Below are 17,167 nucleotides of genomic sequence, written 5' to 3' on the forward strand. Positions count from 1 at the left end.
AATTAGTCATCAGTTAAATTGAATAGCCAATACTGTATGTCCGCTATATGTTAATGCATTTTTTAGATGGATTCAAATCTACCGTATTGTACATGGTTAATTTAGTTGCAAATTATAAGTAGGTATACTGTAATTTGTATGTACATTAAAATTCCTAGCCCGCAAGCAGTGGCTAATTTCAATTAAGTTCATATCCGACGATTATATGAAATATGCTGTACAATGTACGTGCTCTCTTAATCACATAATGTAACGTAATTGTACAATCGAGCTTCATTGCTCTCCTTGCTGTGGATCTAAGAGTTCAGCCACACCACGCCGTATTACAACGTCTTTGGTAAAAATTAAAAGACTACGGACCCTAGTCTAGTAATCGTTAATATCGGGCTACATACTGTTATACGCATGCTATCGACCAATGCTATTGGCGCATACCTTAATCTTATAGTTTTGTCTATGATAGCTATTCAAGGAAGATCACTAGTCTAGGTTCCAGTTTAGGGGTTTAGCCGTGTTGAAGATAAATTGGCAAAATTAATATTGCAGTTATCTGCAATTAATAGGCGTTGACATACACATATTATCTTAATTTTGCCAATTTATCTTTTTCTCGTACTCGGTCGCTCGTACTGTAACCGCGGCTGTACACACTCGTCGAGAGCCTCTCGTCGAGAGCCTCGGCCGAAAAGACTCTCGTCGAGAGCATGCCTGTACACACTCGTTCTAACATTTGAACTGAAGACTTACACGAGAATGGACGTAGAAATAGCTGCTGCTATTTGTCTTTGTGCCGTGAGCTATTATAATTTTTTAAACATTTACTATAAAAAAAAAATTCTCAAACCATGGAGAAAAAGAAGTTGGTGGATGATTACTATGCACCGCAGTAGAAACAGGGAAATAAATATAAAAACTTCCTGAATAGTTAATGTATTTTATTGTATTTATAAGGAATCAATAGAAACGCTTCTTTGTTTCAGAAGTAAAATGGAAAATCAATTGGCTGAGTTGGTGGCAGAACCTTCTGGTCAATCCATACTAATATTATAAATGCGAAAGTAACTCTGTCTGTCTGTCTGTTACTCGATCACGCCTTAACTACTGAACCTATTTGCATGAAATTTGGTATAGAGATATTTTGATACCCGAGAAAGGACATAGGATAGTTTTATCCCGGAAACCTACGGGAACGGGTTTTTCTTTGAAAACGCGGGCGAAGCCGCGGGCGGAAAGCTAGTTTAAAATAAATCCATAAAAAAGGTTCTGTTTGATAGCACTCCAAAAACTGTAATTCTCGTTCATTAGACCACATAGTGAAACACGTGCGTTCATAAATAACGTCAGTGAGCAAATAACTGAACGAGTGTGTACATGCTCGCTCTCGTTTTCCTCGCGAGACTCAACGAGACCCTTTGACTCGGGCGCAAAAAACCGACCAGCGACCGAGACAGCCGAGGCGAGACACGAGAGTGCGAGACAAGACGAATGCACCATGTACATACTCGTTCTCGGCCTGTCTCGGTGTGTCTCGGCGAGTGTGTACAGCCGGCATAATATACTTACCGAAAGAAGATTGGTTTTTCCTTACGTTTAAATAGCTTTGATATGTGAGCAACTACATTCTGATTACCAAAGCTTGTTAAAATGTCCCCTCAAACGCTACCGAATTATAAGTTGTACGTAGAGATGTGGTGGATCTGCTAAACGCCGCGCTGGCATTATCGAGGTCCCGTTAGCGATCGAGCAACATCGCCTGTCACGGTCGTTGACTGACATCTCGGTTATATAAGCGATGGTTAGTTGGATTGCTAATTGCGTTGACGATTGTATTGATTGTAGGGGATTTTTATTTGCTTCTGTTCGTGGTGGCAGTATACGTCAGGGTTTATGACTTATGTGGCTCATTTGAAGCTATGCCTTTAACTACTACTGGAAGAGGTGCTCAATTCGACTGTATATTTTTGTTTTATATTTAGGTTTAGGTTTAAAAATAGAATTATGGTTTTATTTGTGTTATAAATTGACTAGAAACATCGAACTGTTAAATTGAGTCATTAAAATTTGTGTCAATATTTTTTAACAACCGGCATGAGCTCATTCACTATTTTTGTCATAATTTGGTCAATTGCTTCTATTTAATTGCCTATATTTAGTTCTAGACCGGGAGATACTGACACAAAATTTCGAGTCATTTGTAACAGGATGGCGGTTCTACAGGGTTCTTAGTACGCAATGACAAAAAGAAAAATGATGGTGTGAACGCTGGTACCGGCGGCTTAGTCGCGTGGGCGTTAGTCGAACTCGTCGGAAAATAGCGAAAGTCAAACGATTTGTAACAGTATGGCACTTATTTTTCCTGTAAGTTTGAGGATCAACGAATATAAATACAAAATTTCAAAGATCTAGGTGTTGGAAATCTTCACTTATATAAATTAATAATAAATTTATTTTTCAAGTATGACAGCACTTTTTCCCCCTACTAGAAGTATGGCAAATATAATAATGGTCACATTTTATCAAATACTCTCCAAAAAGCCAAATGCAATACTGGTACAAAAAGATAGGCGAAATAAAAAAAATTTGCAGATTTTCGGCGGTATGGCGACCATTTGGAATCGTCCGAAAAGTATGGCATGGCGATTTTCGTAAATGGCTGCACGACGATGGTTACCTGTGCAAAAGTTAGCTTGGTACAAATGGTTGAATAATTGTTTTTTTTAAATCAACACATTCGCGTCGGTATGGCGGGCTGTAAGTCATACCGGAAAAGTATGGCATGACACTACCGCCTACTTCTTTTTTATGGGCTATCGGTAAATTCTAAAATTTTTGTGTTACAAATCGTTTGACTTTCGCTATTTTTCCGACGAGTTCGACTAACGCCCACGCGACTAACCCACCAGTACCAGCGTTCACACCATCATTTTTCTTTTTGTCATTGCGTACTAAGACCCCTGTAGAACCGCCATCCTGTTACAAATGACTCGAAATTTTGTGTCAGTATCTCCCGGTCTATTCGATTTAACCATGAAAGTATTTTCGTATTTATTAACAAGTCTCAAAAATATTATTTTTTAATTCGAACTATTTTTTGTTCCAATTAGTTCCAATGATTCCAATTAGCTGTTTTCCAAACTAACAAAGTTTGCAACTTATTGTTACAGCAGTGAAAGCGTACAGACGGACAGACGGAAAGTTACAGTTTTAGTATGTTATCCACGTAATGGTCTTTGTCACCGCTACTGTATGCAATGTTGCGTAGGGTAGACTGGGTACGATTGAAACAAAGGACGGTTGAAACAACACGAATATCTCGCAAACCGTTGGTGGGGGGGTTAGGGGTCCAATGGGAAAATGAAGCGCACAACTGTTCTAAACACGAACCACAATGTTGCGTCGATCTCCGCGCGCTTCAGCTGATTTTATAAGACCCTATTATGTTTTTATGACCAAAAGTAAGTATTTTTGCTTGGAGATTTTTCCAATTATTGGCGTTTGTATTTAAGTGACAGTATTAAGTGTGCGTTTTTGTTTGAAGTGAATCTTGTGGAGTATGACATTGTGACTAGTTTTTGTGTATCATTGTTGTTACAATTACTAAAACTGTATTTTACCTAAAGTAGGAGTTGGGGACGGTTGAAACATTTTTTTTGGGTACGGTTGAAACATTGTTTTAATTATTTTTTTGTATTTTTAGATGCCGATAGTACGTGTAAGAGAGATTTCGGGAAGATAAATAGACTTATCAAAGTACAAAGACGCATATGAGGAAGTGAAAACCGGAGATCATTGCGAAAAGCGGCAAAGAAGCACAATTAATCGCTTCTAAGGTAAATTCGAATGCGAGATGACTCTGGCGAGCAAGAAAATAAAAGAATTGGATATAATAGAGGATATAACAATAGAAGATATAATAATAGAGGGCGAAAACTCAGGAAGTCTACTATTTACATTGACACATCAGATAAGGAAGAGATAAGAAAAGAGCAAGAATTAATATTGAAACAAACAAGCGCTAAGTAAGTGAAGAAGCGATTGGATAGAGGAAAAAGGAAGAAATTTGATGTAAGAAAATGTAAAAGTAACACCGAAGAAGCAAAAAAGAAAAAATACAAGAGGAGATATCATCAGAAGATGAGGAGTAGGTACTTCTGTCTTGATTGTATGTCACCATATTTAGAGAGCAGACCTTATTGTAATAGAGTTACTTAATTATTGTTAGATTTAAAATAAACAATCAATAAAACATATTTTAATGCTATATTTTGTATTATTCGCATATTTTTTAACTGACCCCAATCACTGTTTCAACCGCCCCTGGTATGGGGACGGTTGAAACAAATCGGATTCATTTTTTTAATTTGATCTGCTATAAAAAATAATACACATGGAACTAAAATCATAGTTCCTATTAGTAGACAGATACATGCTCTTTTATTTAACATATATTTTTCATCACTCGGGTTATAAAGAGCAAAGTTATGGTCGTTATAAGCGAAATTGTTTCAACCGTACCCAGTCTACCCTACGCGCACCACATTGTGACATGTGATATGCAGGAACTAATTGTTTGCGATACATAACCTTTTCCGGATGGGTTTTCTCGACGCTGAAAGTGTGGTTTTGAACCTGATTTTTTTAAATATGTAGTTTATTAAATACTAACAAGTGAACTTGTTGGAGTGTAGAAGCTAGTGAAGTAGGAGCTAGAAAATGCATTTTCTATAATTTACAGTATTATTGAGTAATTTTTTTGTAGTTTGGACATACTTTTTGCTTTTATCAAATTGTGTTTGAAAATATAAACTTTAACGGTCTTTAGACGCGAACGTTTATTTGTGCAAACAATAATATTTGACTAGAACAATCAATAAGCTTAATGGATTTGTAATAACTATACGAAACTTTTTTCATATAGTTGGTAGTAATTAGTATACTTCGTTTATCCTATAAACAACCTTTTAATTATAAACAAAGTTGTTTAATAAACGTAGTTAATATCTGCGATTGCTTATGCGGTGTTTACACGAGTGACTACGGCAATTCGGCTAGGCCGCAAGTGACTAAAATCGCAAGCAACAAAGTAGACTAGCATCCGACTTTTGCCGCGCGGCGACCAGCCGCATGCGGCTGGTGACTAAAATCGACCGTGAAAATGCTCATTCGCAGGCGATTATTCACCTTTAATCAGGGAAAAACAGTAAAACTATAGGAAGGCGATATATATTATAGTTTTGTTTTATTGCAGTATGAATCACGTCTGTCTTTAGTATGTATCTGGCGGTGACATAATAATTATACTCATTTGGGACATGTGTTAACAGTTTTAACGCGTGTGGTTTTTGTGGTAATTTTTTATGTTTTTACACAAACATAAAGGGGAAGCTTTTATTGTTTTTTAACTGTTTATGGTCGTATTTTGTTTAGTTTCTAGTAAATGTTTAAAACAATGAATTGTTTGCTTGTGTTGATACAAAGTGTTTGTTCTACTATTGATGATTAGCACTCATTCATTAATTCATATGTTATAGAGTATTCGATTATCAAAACAAGTAACATTTTCTCCGTATTTTCCTTTATTTGCACATAAAGGAAATCGATTTGTAAAACAGATGGCATCTGCTCCATACCTCACAAATACAATTAAATCTCGACCATTGTTGTTGTTACCTATGTCTCACGCTCCGCTTCGAGGAAAAACTGTGGTAAAAACACCATTAATTATTATCGGAAGTGATCTTGAGTCATGTGTTTATGTTATGCGCTTATCCGACTAATTTGTTAGTCATAAAATGACTTGTTTTTAGAGCGTTGGATAAAATGGGCTCGTTTCGATGTAAGTAGTAGGGATGTAGGTATATTATTAAACTATATGACATCTATGACAAATAAATAGTACTTAAATGTATTAATTTATAATTAATAGACACGATTATGTTAATGATCCACTGAAAAATGTACCACCAAATGGTTCAACTTCATTATAATAAAATAATTAATACTTACAGTAAGTATAATTATAACCTTATAAATATTTAATTAAAAGTAAACAACGTATTTTTAATGTACCTATTGTTGTACATGAGTATGAGTTTTGAGCTATGAATTGATTTGAAATACATATAGTTTTTTTTTATAAAAAAGGTTCTTGACTAACAGATAGACGGACAACAAAGTGATCCTATCAGGGTTCCATTTTTTCCGTTTTGAGGTACGGAACTCTAAAAATTAAAGGAAATAATGCAAATAAAATCAAATGACACACAATAGTATTCCCGTGACAAAACGAGTGTGAATAAAATGTCAATCAATTAGCGATTACATACGAGGATGTATCGAAGCGCCGTGTGAAGCTCGATCGAGTGTAGGAAGTGCTCTGTCAGCTTTAATCGATTTCCGGGTGTATAGGGCTGACACCTATATGTTATTCGGAAAATATATATAAGAAATTAATTTATTTTTACGTGAAGTAAATAAATGATCAACTTCCTTCAACGTAGTAACAAGTTTGTCACCCTTTTTATCAGTTTTAGTTTACCGGATATTTAAATATGCTGATTGGAGCCAGTAGAGCGAGCTCTTCTGTATTTATTTTAACTCTTGGTATGTCTTAATAATTAAATAAACTAGAGGTTCATTTTAGCAAGAATTTTTAGCTATGAATTAATTATAATAAGGTGATTATGTGGTAACCCTATAAAAGAAACACGATTGTGCCGAGCTGTGGAAATTTATGGGAAAATTTCGAGTTTATCATTTCGATTTTAGACTTATCATATCGAGAAGATTATAACTTTAAGTAGGCACTTAAAAGTTATATTTGCGAAAATTACGAGCCTCTGCAATCAATATGCGATGTAATAAAATATAATGGTACGGACTACAAGATGGATCTTATTTTATCGCATTTTGTCTTGAAAAATAATTATTATTAGTAGACTACAGGGTGTACCAAAAAGTAGTGATGAACGGAAGCTGAGAGGTAGAGGACCTAGAGGGCTATCCGAATCACCCCCATGTATGTTATGCGATTTTTCGTATTTTCGGAGTTATGACGTTTTTTTCAATTTTTCACCTATCGCCGAGTACGATGATATTTTCACTCATGCTGACGTCAATGATTGCGGAAGATGCTTGATTTTTTTTGTGTGCTAAGCTGAAAGATAGGCCAATTCAGTATGGTAACATTTACTATCGTTAGATCTTTGAATGGAATAAAAAAAAGAATTAAATGGCAAGAAAGATAAAATTACCCAGTATGTTCACCACTTCAAGGGCCCGTAAAAAAATAAAATCACATAAAAAAAGTTTTCCGTTTGACTTTTAAAAACTTGCTCTATCTATCAGATAGCTACCCTGAAAATTTCATTTACTTATTCAGAAGGCTTCAATAGAAAAATTTAAATCTAAATGTGGTAAGTGCAAAAATTGAATTAACATGATGATCATTAAAACCAATAAATAGGTGTTTAATTACCAGAAATTTTTAAAATAACCCCGCTGTTGCTCAATGCAAGTGCGACATCACCGTAAAAAGTTGTCTTTTAATTGTCTGAATGCCCTTTTATCATTTTTAATGGTTTCTTCTGCTACTATGAATTTCCGGGTTATTTCGTCCAAATCGTGGCATTCTCTCAAGTAGCCGAGGTCTTTTTAGTATTCCCATTGAAACAAATCAATGGGGTTTAGGTCGAGGGACCGTAGAGGCCAGGCTTTAAGGCAGGCGTCACCGGCGCATGCGCAGGCTGCAACGACCAATCCATCTTTCAGGGTATCTTTGCCCTTTAGCCTGGCCTGCTCGGTCTCCGGACATAAACCCTATTGATTTTTTTCCGTGGGGATACTACAAAGACGAGAGACTGCCACAATTTGGACGAAATAACCCGGAAATTCATAGTAGCAGAAGAAACCATTAAAAATGATAAAAGGGCATTCAGACATTTAAAAGACAACTTTTTACGGTGATGTCGCACTTGCATTGAGCAACAGCGGGGTTATTTTAAAAATTTCTGGTAAATAAACACCTATTTATTGGTTTTAATGATCATCATGTTAATTCAATTTTTGCACTTACCACATTTAGATTTAAATTTTTCTATTGAAGCCTTATGAATAAGTAAATGAAATTTTCAGGGTAGCTATCTGATAGATAGAGCAAGTTTTTAAAAGTCAAACGGAAAACTTTTTTTATGTGATTTTATTTTTTTACGGGCCCTTGAAATGGTGAACATACTGGGTAATTTTATCTTTCTTGCCATTTAATTCTTTTTTTTATTCCATTCAAAGATCTAACGATAGTAAATGTTACCATACTGAATTGGCCTATCTTTCAGCTTAGCACACAAAAAAAATCAAGCATCTTCCGCAATCATTGACGTCAGCATGAGTGAAAATATCATCGTACTCGGCGATAGGTGAAAAATTGAAAAAAAACGTCATAACTCCGAAAATACGAAAAATCGCATAACATACATGGGGGTGATTCGGATAGCCCTCTAGGTCCTCTACCTCTCAGCTTCCGTTCATCACTACTTTTTGGTACACCCTGTATAAGCTTATATACTGTTCTATGTAGTACGGACATCGAGTTAATTATTGAATTCTCCTCCAAAATATAACAACACGCATCAATGTCAACGCACTTGACAAATCGTCGTAACCCAACAGCGTGCATGGCCCGCAGAAGGACACGCTAATTGATGACGTCACAACATGTCCCCCACGAGTGTAATTGGAGGCAATTTCGTATAACTGACACATCCGAAATCTGTTGTGCTCGCTACAATGCGGCGGCAGCGGATCCTGGGTGACGTCATTGAATAAGGAACGAGAGAGCGTTTTGTTCTATCAACCAAATTCAAAATGAAACCGACTATGTGCGAGTCGTACTCGCTCTTCCAGGGCTCCGAACAAACCTAGTTTTATGCTTGTAGCAATTTTTCCTTTATCTGTGCAAGACGTTGCGTTGTGTTTTACGATAGAAGTAGGTAACTTATGTGATCATCATATACAGATAATCTAATCGTATTTATTGGTAGAAATATAAAGATTATTTTTAAGCGTAATTTGCACGAATTGCATTAGTATCGGTTATGAGTATAATTTTTCTAGATTAGTTTATAATTCACTTTTTCTAGATTTAAAAGTTTGATTTGCCCATGAATTAAATTAAAGGCTTAAATTTCATTTGTGTCACCGTGCAAAATATTGAGCGTAATTTTGTATGTCGGAATATTTTGTCTGCGGGTATTATTTAAGAGAATTGTTACTTGAAGAGATTCTACATAACTCATTTTGTTAAGGGGCCGGCGGACGACAATTTTTCCATACAAACGTAATACCAAAATCATTTTCAGTTTGAGCATATTTCCACTTTATTGTGCTGTTATTCGGAATAAGACAGTATTTATCTAGGTTCCCAAATGATTTTTATTGCAAAATACTTAAATACAACGAATTGTAAACAATTTGTATTTCTCACATTTTTAAAGTATAAATAGCTGTGTTTTACCTGAAAATAAAACACATATTAAATACTTACCTATATTTGAAGCTTACTTATTGAGAAGGTACCTAGCTTTTTCCGCCTATTTTCCCTCTCTTTCTCGTTGTATATATGCTATCTCTCTCGCACACGGCACACCTCCCACCAGGTGGCGCGGCCGGCGCACGATAATGTGCAGGCGCTTGATCTTCTTCATTGAGTCGAAATCCTCAACAGGTGGACGTTAAGTGTAAGCTTCAAATATAGGTAAGTATTTAATATGTGTTTTATTTTCAGGTAAAACACAGCTATTAAACACTTGACCGTAATTTGAAGCTTACTTATTGAGACCTGTTTGTTACCCACCTGGTGTACAATATATGGACGCCAATGTGAATTTGAATAGGTACATAAGTAATTACTTATTTCTTTATTTGAAAGAGTAAGGTGTGCAGATAGTATACCAATAAATCACACAAATTTTTATATTATTTATATTAACAATCCCAGATGAAAAGTTAATCAAATAAGAACCAAAAAGTTAATCATAATGATTAAAAGTATTAGAACTTATGAGATTGGTTCAAGCGTACCTTAGTTAACCTTTTGGGCTTGAAAAGTTAAAGTTACTACAATTTTCACTATCTTTAGCGTAAATCTGCGAAAGCGCCAGTAACGACTTTCAATTACGCATTTAGATGTTACTTACAAAATGAAGCAACAGCTGATCCCGACGAGGCAAAAATACCTCAAACTCAAACCTTTATTTATTCAATTAGAACTCTGTAGAAGCACAATTGAATCATCTTAACATAGAATTACCACCTGTCTCAACTCACACAGTTTTAACCCAACCTGCTACAAGCGGACAAGAAGAGAACTTGGTCCTTACTTTTGGGGTCAGAAATAAATTTAAAAGGTCACCCCTTGAATAAGGCAATAAAATATCAAAACAGGTAAACGGTTTTAATTATAATACAGATTTTTAACATCCAACCAAACCGTGCGGTATCTATTAATGTTTAGAGCCAACGCCACCAATCATAATCTAAACATGGCTAGTACTTTCAGTACAATGCATGAATTATTTATTTAAAACTGATAGGTCATAAACTCTGTACTGGAAACAAATATACTGAACTTAAGAGACTAAAATGATAAGGAGCTTATCTGTGTCCCAAAACTGCAATTACTACAGCCAAGTACGTTACTTTTAATCAATTCGGTTTTAAGATATAATTATGATTTACATCAGAACTTATATACCGAAAGCCTCGGGACTACATAACGTGACTTATCTTCTTATTCTTATACTTATATAAAAATGAATCGCAAAATGTGTTGGTAAGCGCATAACTCGAGAACGGCTGAACCGATTTCGATAATTCTTTTTATATTCCTTGAAGTACGAGGATGGTTTTTATGTAGAGAAAACGTAAGTACCACGAGCGAAGCCGGGGCGGACCGCTAGTTTATAATAATAGTGTTTGTGCACAACACTAGGCAGTCAACAGCTATATGAACGTCAGATAGGAAAAGAGCCAAATTTATCCAGTCAGTAACAAAGGATTTTAACTATAGTTACTTTATTCTAATTCAACCAACTGCTACTAGCTACTCCGTATGTCTTTTGGATAGACGGAGGCAAATAGGATTTTTATTCCAACTATATCATTTGATATTTTGAAAATGTACTCCACATTTTCATACCGTCAGAGTCATTTTGCAGATTATAGTGGTGCAGCACTGAACACTGTCTATTAGGTGGCTGATGCTGCTGACCGGGCCTTCAGTTCCGCTTTCCAGAATACCTTCACCCTTCTAGGTGTTACTACTACTGAAATAGCGGTACTCTATCGCGTCGTTCAGGTCTCTAACTGACATAATGGCAAGAGAGATTATAAGCTTAACTATGCATTATTATGTTAAGGAATATGGTGGGTTTTGAATACTATCGTCGTCTGAAAGTATCTCCTTTCGATTAACTGCATTAAGGATGCAGATCTGATCCCATCTTTGTTCCGTAGGAATGCTACGACAGTCTAAACGTTACACTGAACAAAGAAAATTGCCCTGAATATAGTCGGTTGTTCCAACATCCGTAATATGGCTAGCCTAAGGTTAGTTATCCCTTGATTGTGACTGCTACCAATGGAGGCATTGCTCTTGTGTTGTCCACAGTTGTGCGAGTGCAAAAATGAAGAACTGAGCTCGTGGGGAGCTATGTCGAATGAATCTGTGTTAAGATTATGACAGTATAGGACAGTTAGCTGTGGATGCGAAGACAGGACATTACTTTATTCATCCGTAAACACGCGAGGCAGCCACGGACAGCGATATAGCAAGAACTAAACTAGCAAAGTTTAGTTCGCTTACCAGACTTTGTCATGTTTTAAATGCAGTATATCCTCTGAATAGCATTGCATTTATGACTATTGATAAACTTAATTCACCCGTAAACACGAGAAGCAGGCACGGATAGCGATATAGCAAGAACTAAACCAGCAAGGTTTAGTTCGATTACCAGACTTATATTTTAAAAGCCGTATAGCCTGTACATTTCATTTATTGCCCCCCCCCCCCCCCCCTCAAAGCAAAGAAATGAGAAGTCATTTGGCAGAGCTTTCTCGTTAAGGGTAGGGGTTCCAAGTAATATCTAATAATAAGAGGCTTTTGTTTGGAAAGATTGACTTTCCGTTATTTATCCTCTATCCTATGTAACTCAACAGTCAGTATTCTCAGCATTCGTTGAGTACTTAAACGTTTTACGTTAATAGTTGTATATAACTTTATTATACAATATAATAATCCTGGTGGGATGACAAAAAACTTGTCTAACAAACGATTATCCTAATCCCTCAGCGATTTATTGTTTGAGCCCCGAAGAAAAGTCTCATGGGTGCAATAATGAGGTCAAATGGGTTGAAAAACGAGTCAAATAAATTGCCTACAAGACCGGGCAACTAAAATAGGCCTATGAGAGGTCAACTATACGTAATCAATCGTCATTTGTTACATTCAATCGCTTTGCGATTAAAAAATCTCTTCCGATGTTTGTATATGAAAATTGGTCGGCTAGTGCCATTTAATTACGATACCAAACATACCGTTGACACAAGGCTTGGTGACAATCCTCGAAACCACCGCCACAAATCATCTGCGAGATGATATTTGATCCGACTCGCCTTCCTTTGTTGTGATTAGGCTTTGCATTGGTAAATACAATTTGTTCAATTCCAATTTCCATAATTGGTAAACCAATGGTGGTTTCCTGATTCCTGAAGCGTAAACTTTTAGGATACGAAGTATCAATTTCATGCGCCCATTATTTGACGTATCTAACCTTTATTGTATTTATTAGGTCATTTACTATACTGCCCACTGTGAAGTAGATTTCAAAACCTTTTTCTACCTACCTTAGAAGAGTGAAGATCCGATACGGTCATATCCAAAACTTCTTTCGTGGGTCCTCGTTGACAAAAGCAAATATCTATGATCATTTTAATGATCAATCCTTTGTATATTTGCACCAATCGCCATTAAAGCCCCGCGAGGGCTGATATATATTTGCACCATTTCCCCGTGGGGACGGTTGTTATCAAAGCCCCGCGAAGGCTGATATATATTTGCACCATGTCTCCGTGAGGTACTGTTGTAATCAAAGCCCCGCGAGGGCTGATATATATTTGCACCATTTCTCCATGAGGGACGGTTGTAATCAAAGCCCCGCGAGGGCTGATATATATTCGCACCATCTTTTCCGTGAGGGACGATTGTAATCAAAGCCCCGCGAGGGCCGATATATATTTGCACCATTTCCCTGCGAGCGACAGCTGCGCGAGGGATGTTTGTAACTAGAAATAAGTAGGGCCTGCCAAAAAATGCTTAAGAGACACCCTGCGAGGGTGAATTTGACCTGGCTAACCCCTGCGAGGAGTAGTGGCCACATTTATGTATTCTGCTTCGAGCAAGAATACACCTTAGTGCTAATATAAAAATAGCAGTAAATAATCATTTAAATAATATAGCAATTAACAAGGTCCTTTAACTTATTTTCCAATGTTAGCGACATTTAATAAATTCATAATTCAAATCAATTCACTAAATTTTAAAATGAACTTCGATTCATATTTATTTTTGTTCATGCAATCGATGTAACATTTAGTTGCTTTATATCCGTTAACATTCCTTACGAACGCAACCATACCGTCGTAGGACGTTATAATATTTAATTGCACAAAATAATCTCCACTCACCCGCAATTTTTTACTTTTTGTCAAGGTGTACAAGTTTATAATATTATTCTAAAACGTTAGAAGTGAATTGTAAATCCTTTGAAATAAGTGTATCTAAATCTAATTAATTATATTAAGATATCTCGATAATTATTATACGATAACCCTTTCAGCACAAGTTCAGTAAACCAAAGAATTTAATTGTAAAATTTTTGGTACTTACTCGTTTTAACAAAAAAGTTGCATCATTTGAACATAGGAAACGTAATTTTCAATCAAATTAGCCGTGTGTAATATGTCTATTTTCACATAAAAACGGATCAGAATAATACTCATAAAAGGACACGTATAGACTACGGATAGTTTTGAATGTGTGGAACATTCATGGTACGTATCTACTATACATGAGCGAATTCCATCATTATTCAGTTGAGCGGTAACTCCCGTACGATTTATAAAATAATATCACAACGTGTTCTGACATGTCGTGACTTCTTGGAGCTGACTCATCTCGTTCGATAATTTTTAGTAATAAACTATGATAGGAATTCCGAACCGTTCCTAGCGATAACGACAATGTAATAAAGTCGTAGCAATGGATTGTATGCCTGTAAAGCTTTGAGTTGGCTCATATCCATACTAAGTATTAATTGTAATTTTTCCACGAAAAATTCACTTGTACCCTTGTAATAAAAACACATTATTAAAAATGAAATAAAATATTAAAAATATCTATATACAAGAGAGGGTATTTGATATATCTAGTAATATCAAATAATCACAAAAGTAATATTAACGATTCGAGTAAAGCCGAACGGTAACACCGTTAAAATAGCTTTACTCACAGTATTAAAAATTCAAATATTAATTAGTACATATTGCATAATGAAATATTTCAAAAGAAAAGTTACTATTTCAAGTAAAATGTAACGGTTGTATCGTTAATTTTAAATATCTTTATTCATGCTATTAAGTATTTAAGCATATTGAAAAATAAACTATTGCTGAAGGATTCATTAAAAACCTCAGCATTTTAAATAAAGTCCAACGATTATACCGTTGACTTTAAAGATTTTTACTCATTTTTAAGTAAAATATTATTAGAATAGATGTAAAAATAACTCACTGTACCGATCCGACGGGATACACTTTTTAACACTTTTAGCACTTGCTTTAAGCAATACTTAATACTTAATAGCACCAAGGTTGTAGTCTTGTAGACAACCTTCTCGCGGCGGAAGCTAGACGCCAATGAAGAAGATCAAGCGCCTGCACATTATCGTGCGCCGGCCGCGCCACCTGGTGGGAGGTGTGCCGTGTGCGAGAGAGATAGCATATATACAACGAGAAAGAGAGGGAAAATAGGCGGAAAAAGCTAGGTACCTTCTCAATAAGTAAGCTTCAAATTACGGTCAAGTGTTTAATGATATGTTTTCTACTCATCAATTCTGTATTAAAAACGGCAATATTCTTAATATAATGTAATTCGAAACATGGCTTATATTGTTAAGTTACACAATATGCAAAAAAAATTGGAAAAGCATCGAGTTTTCATTCATCATTTTTGGTATTACGGCACACATTCAAATTAATCACAAATTTTCATCGGTCGTCGTGCTGTCGCATTCAAGCGTGGGGCCGGCGGGAATTGTGCAACAGAGACAACAATATTCGAGCGTATTTTGACTTCGCTTCGAATTGCAGTTGCGAGCGGCCTCCGCCGGGTTCTTAATATTTCAGTTGATTTAGGGAAATGTTTAGAATGTAAGTTTATACAGATGTTTTGGTTAATAACGTATAAACCCGGATAATTAATATCAACACGCCTCTTTTACCAATGAACCTGTTTTGTAAATACAATGTTTTAAACTGTATCACGTGTATATAGCTGTTAATTATTGCATGATGAATCATACATGAGCTTTGCATAGAAAGGTTAGAATGTTACGTTTATTATTTGATATATTCGTGAAATTTAGAATGCGATTTATTCATTGTATATATGTATTATTTAACCCCACGTAGCGAATATCATGCACTTTACTAAGGCCATGGTCTTTATTAGATTGACACCGAAAGGTTATATTATAAATTATTATACCCACGAAACTGAGTTCCTTCACTATTTTAGGGTATTTTTCCATGTTCTCCTTTTTTATTATGTTTTCGTTTGTATGTTGCCACTCGCCAATCAATCAAAGCCTATAAACGTCGGCCATTAGTTTTCAACTTGTTTATAACCGGTTATTTATTTTTGAATAGCTCATTTAAATATAGCTATGTTTATAAACTTTCACCAACTTTGTTGTTTACAATCTTAAATATTTTTAGATGAATCACGGGTGTAGTCGCATGCGCTGGCTAGTTTTGTAAAGTAAACAGGCCGGCCCGGATGCGGGTTGAAGTAAACATATTATGTTAGCGGCTCGTAAGCTACCAATTGTTTATATGACGTCATACAGTGTATAAAATTGTCTATATGGCGTCTAATGTATACTCTATACAGTATACAATGTATTTGTGAGTGGGGCCCGTATACATAAGCCTATAGAAGAAATACTCTTCCTAATCAATTCCTTTATTCCAGTCGTCAATACACATTTTATCTCTTTAAAACTAATAAGTGAGTAAGTACAATAAATGTACTCTACAAATGTTCATTCGCTTTTAATACTATCGGGAACGGGGAAAGAACCAGCACGGTAGCTCGCTTTGTACACAAAACTTATATGAAGTATTACCTTGTGAAACTTTTCGTCATATGTAAAGGTAAATAAATATAATGCAAACAGATATAAACACCATGTCTCACGTATTTGTGTTCCGGGCGCCACATGAGGTGCGACAAAATTAGCACTCGAACGATTTAGTTTTATTTATATACTTACGTTAATGTAATAGATTCATGCAATGCCGTTTGTTTTATCTCTTATCAGCTGATACTATAGTGTTATCACGCGTGCTTTAATTGATAAGTGGAATTTGATTTCGCGAATTCAATGTTATGTTTTTATGTGTCGTAATATAATGTTTATGTTTGAATTTTTTTATTCAAAATGAATTGTTGGTTTTGGTTAACTATTTATCATCATGCTGTCAATAATTAATAACGCAGAATAATGTTTTTTGAATTTTCTATTCATTTTAGTTCATTAAACAAGTGTACGGGGGGCTACTTTTTCAAATTTTATATTGAACTAGCGGTCCGCCCCGGCTTCGCCCGTGGTACATATGAAAAATAGATGTTGGCCGATTCTCAGACTTACCCGATTATCTTTTCCCCGTAATCCTTATTATATTGTGTGACTTATATCTAAAATAATGTACATTTATTGAGATAAAATTTGTTTCGGTGTAGATTTTAATAAATAATTATATTATACGAAGTTGAAATAACTTTAGTCACTCGCCGTCGAAACGAACCTATTTTGTGACATCCTGCGTTTCA

The 17,167-nt window shown here is 35.5% G+C and overlaps 1 protein-coding gene and 1 long non-coding RNA gene across 3 annotated transcripts in view; both read left to right on the forward strand.

Moving 5' to 3' along the window:
* Positions 1-17,167, forward strand: part of KrT95D (phosphofurin acidic cluster sorting protein KrT95D) — a 125,479-nt gene that overhangs the window by 8,002 nt on the left and 100,310 nt on the right. The window lies entirely within an intron of this gene.
* LOC149900456 (uncharacterized) lies at positions 3,273-3,779 on the forward strand. The gene is made up of 2 exons (XR_016457767.1): positions 3,273-3,455; positions 3,698-3,779. It is a non-coding gene; the product is annotated as an uncharacterized LOC149900456 (long non-coding RNA).

Source organism: Colias eurytheme, chromosome 18 (genome assembly GCF_061535395.1).
Source record: "Colias eurytheme isolate Ceu_HAF_F1 chromosome 18, ilColEury1 Martin Lab GWU primary, whole genome shotgun sequence".
NCBI lineage: Eukaryota > Metazoa > Arthropoda > Insecta > Lepidoptera > Pieridae > Colias > Colias eurytheme.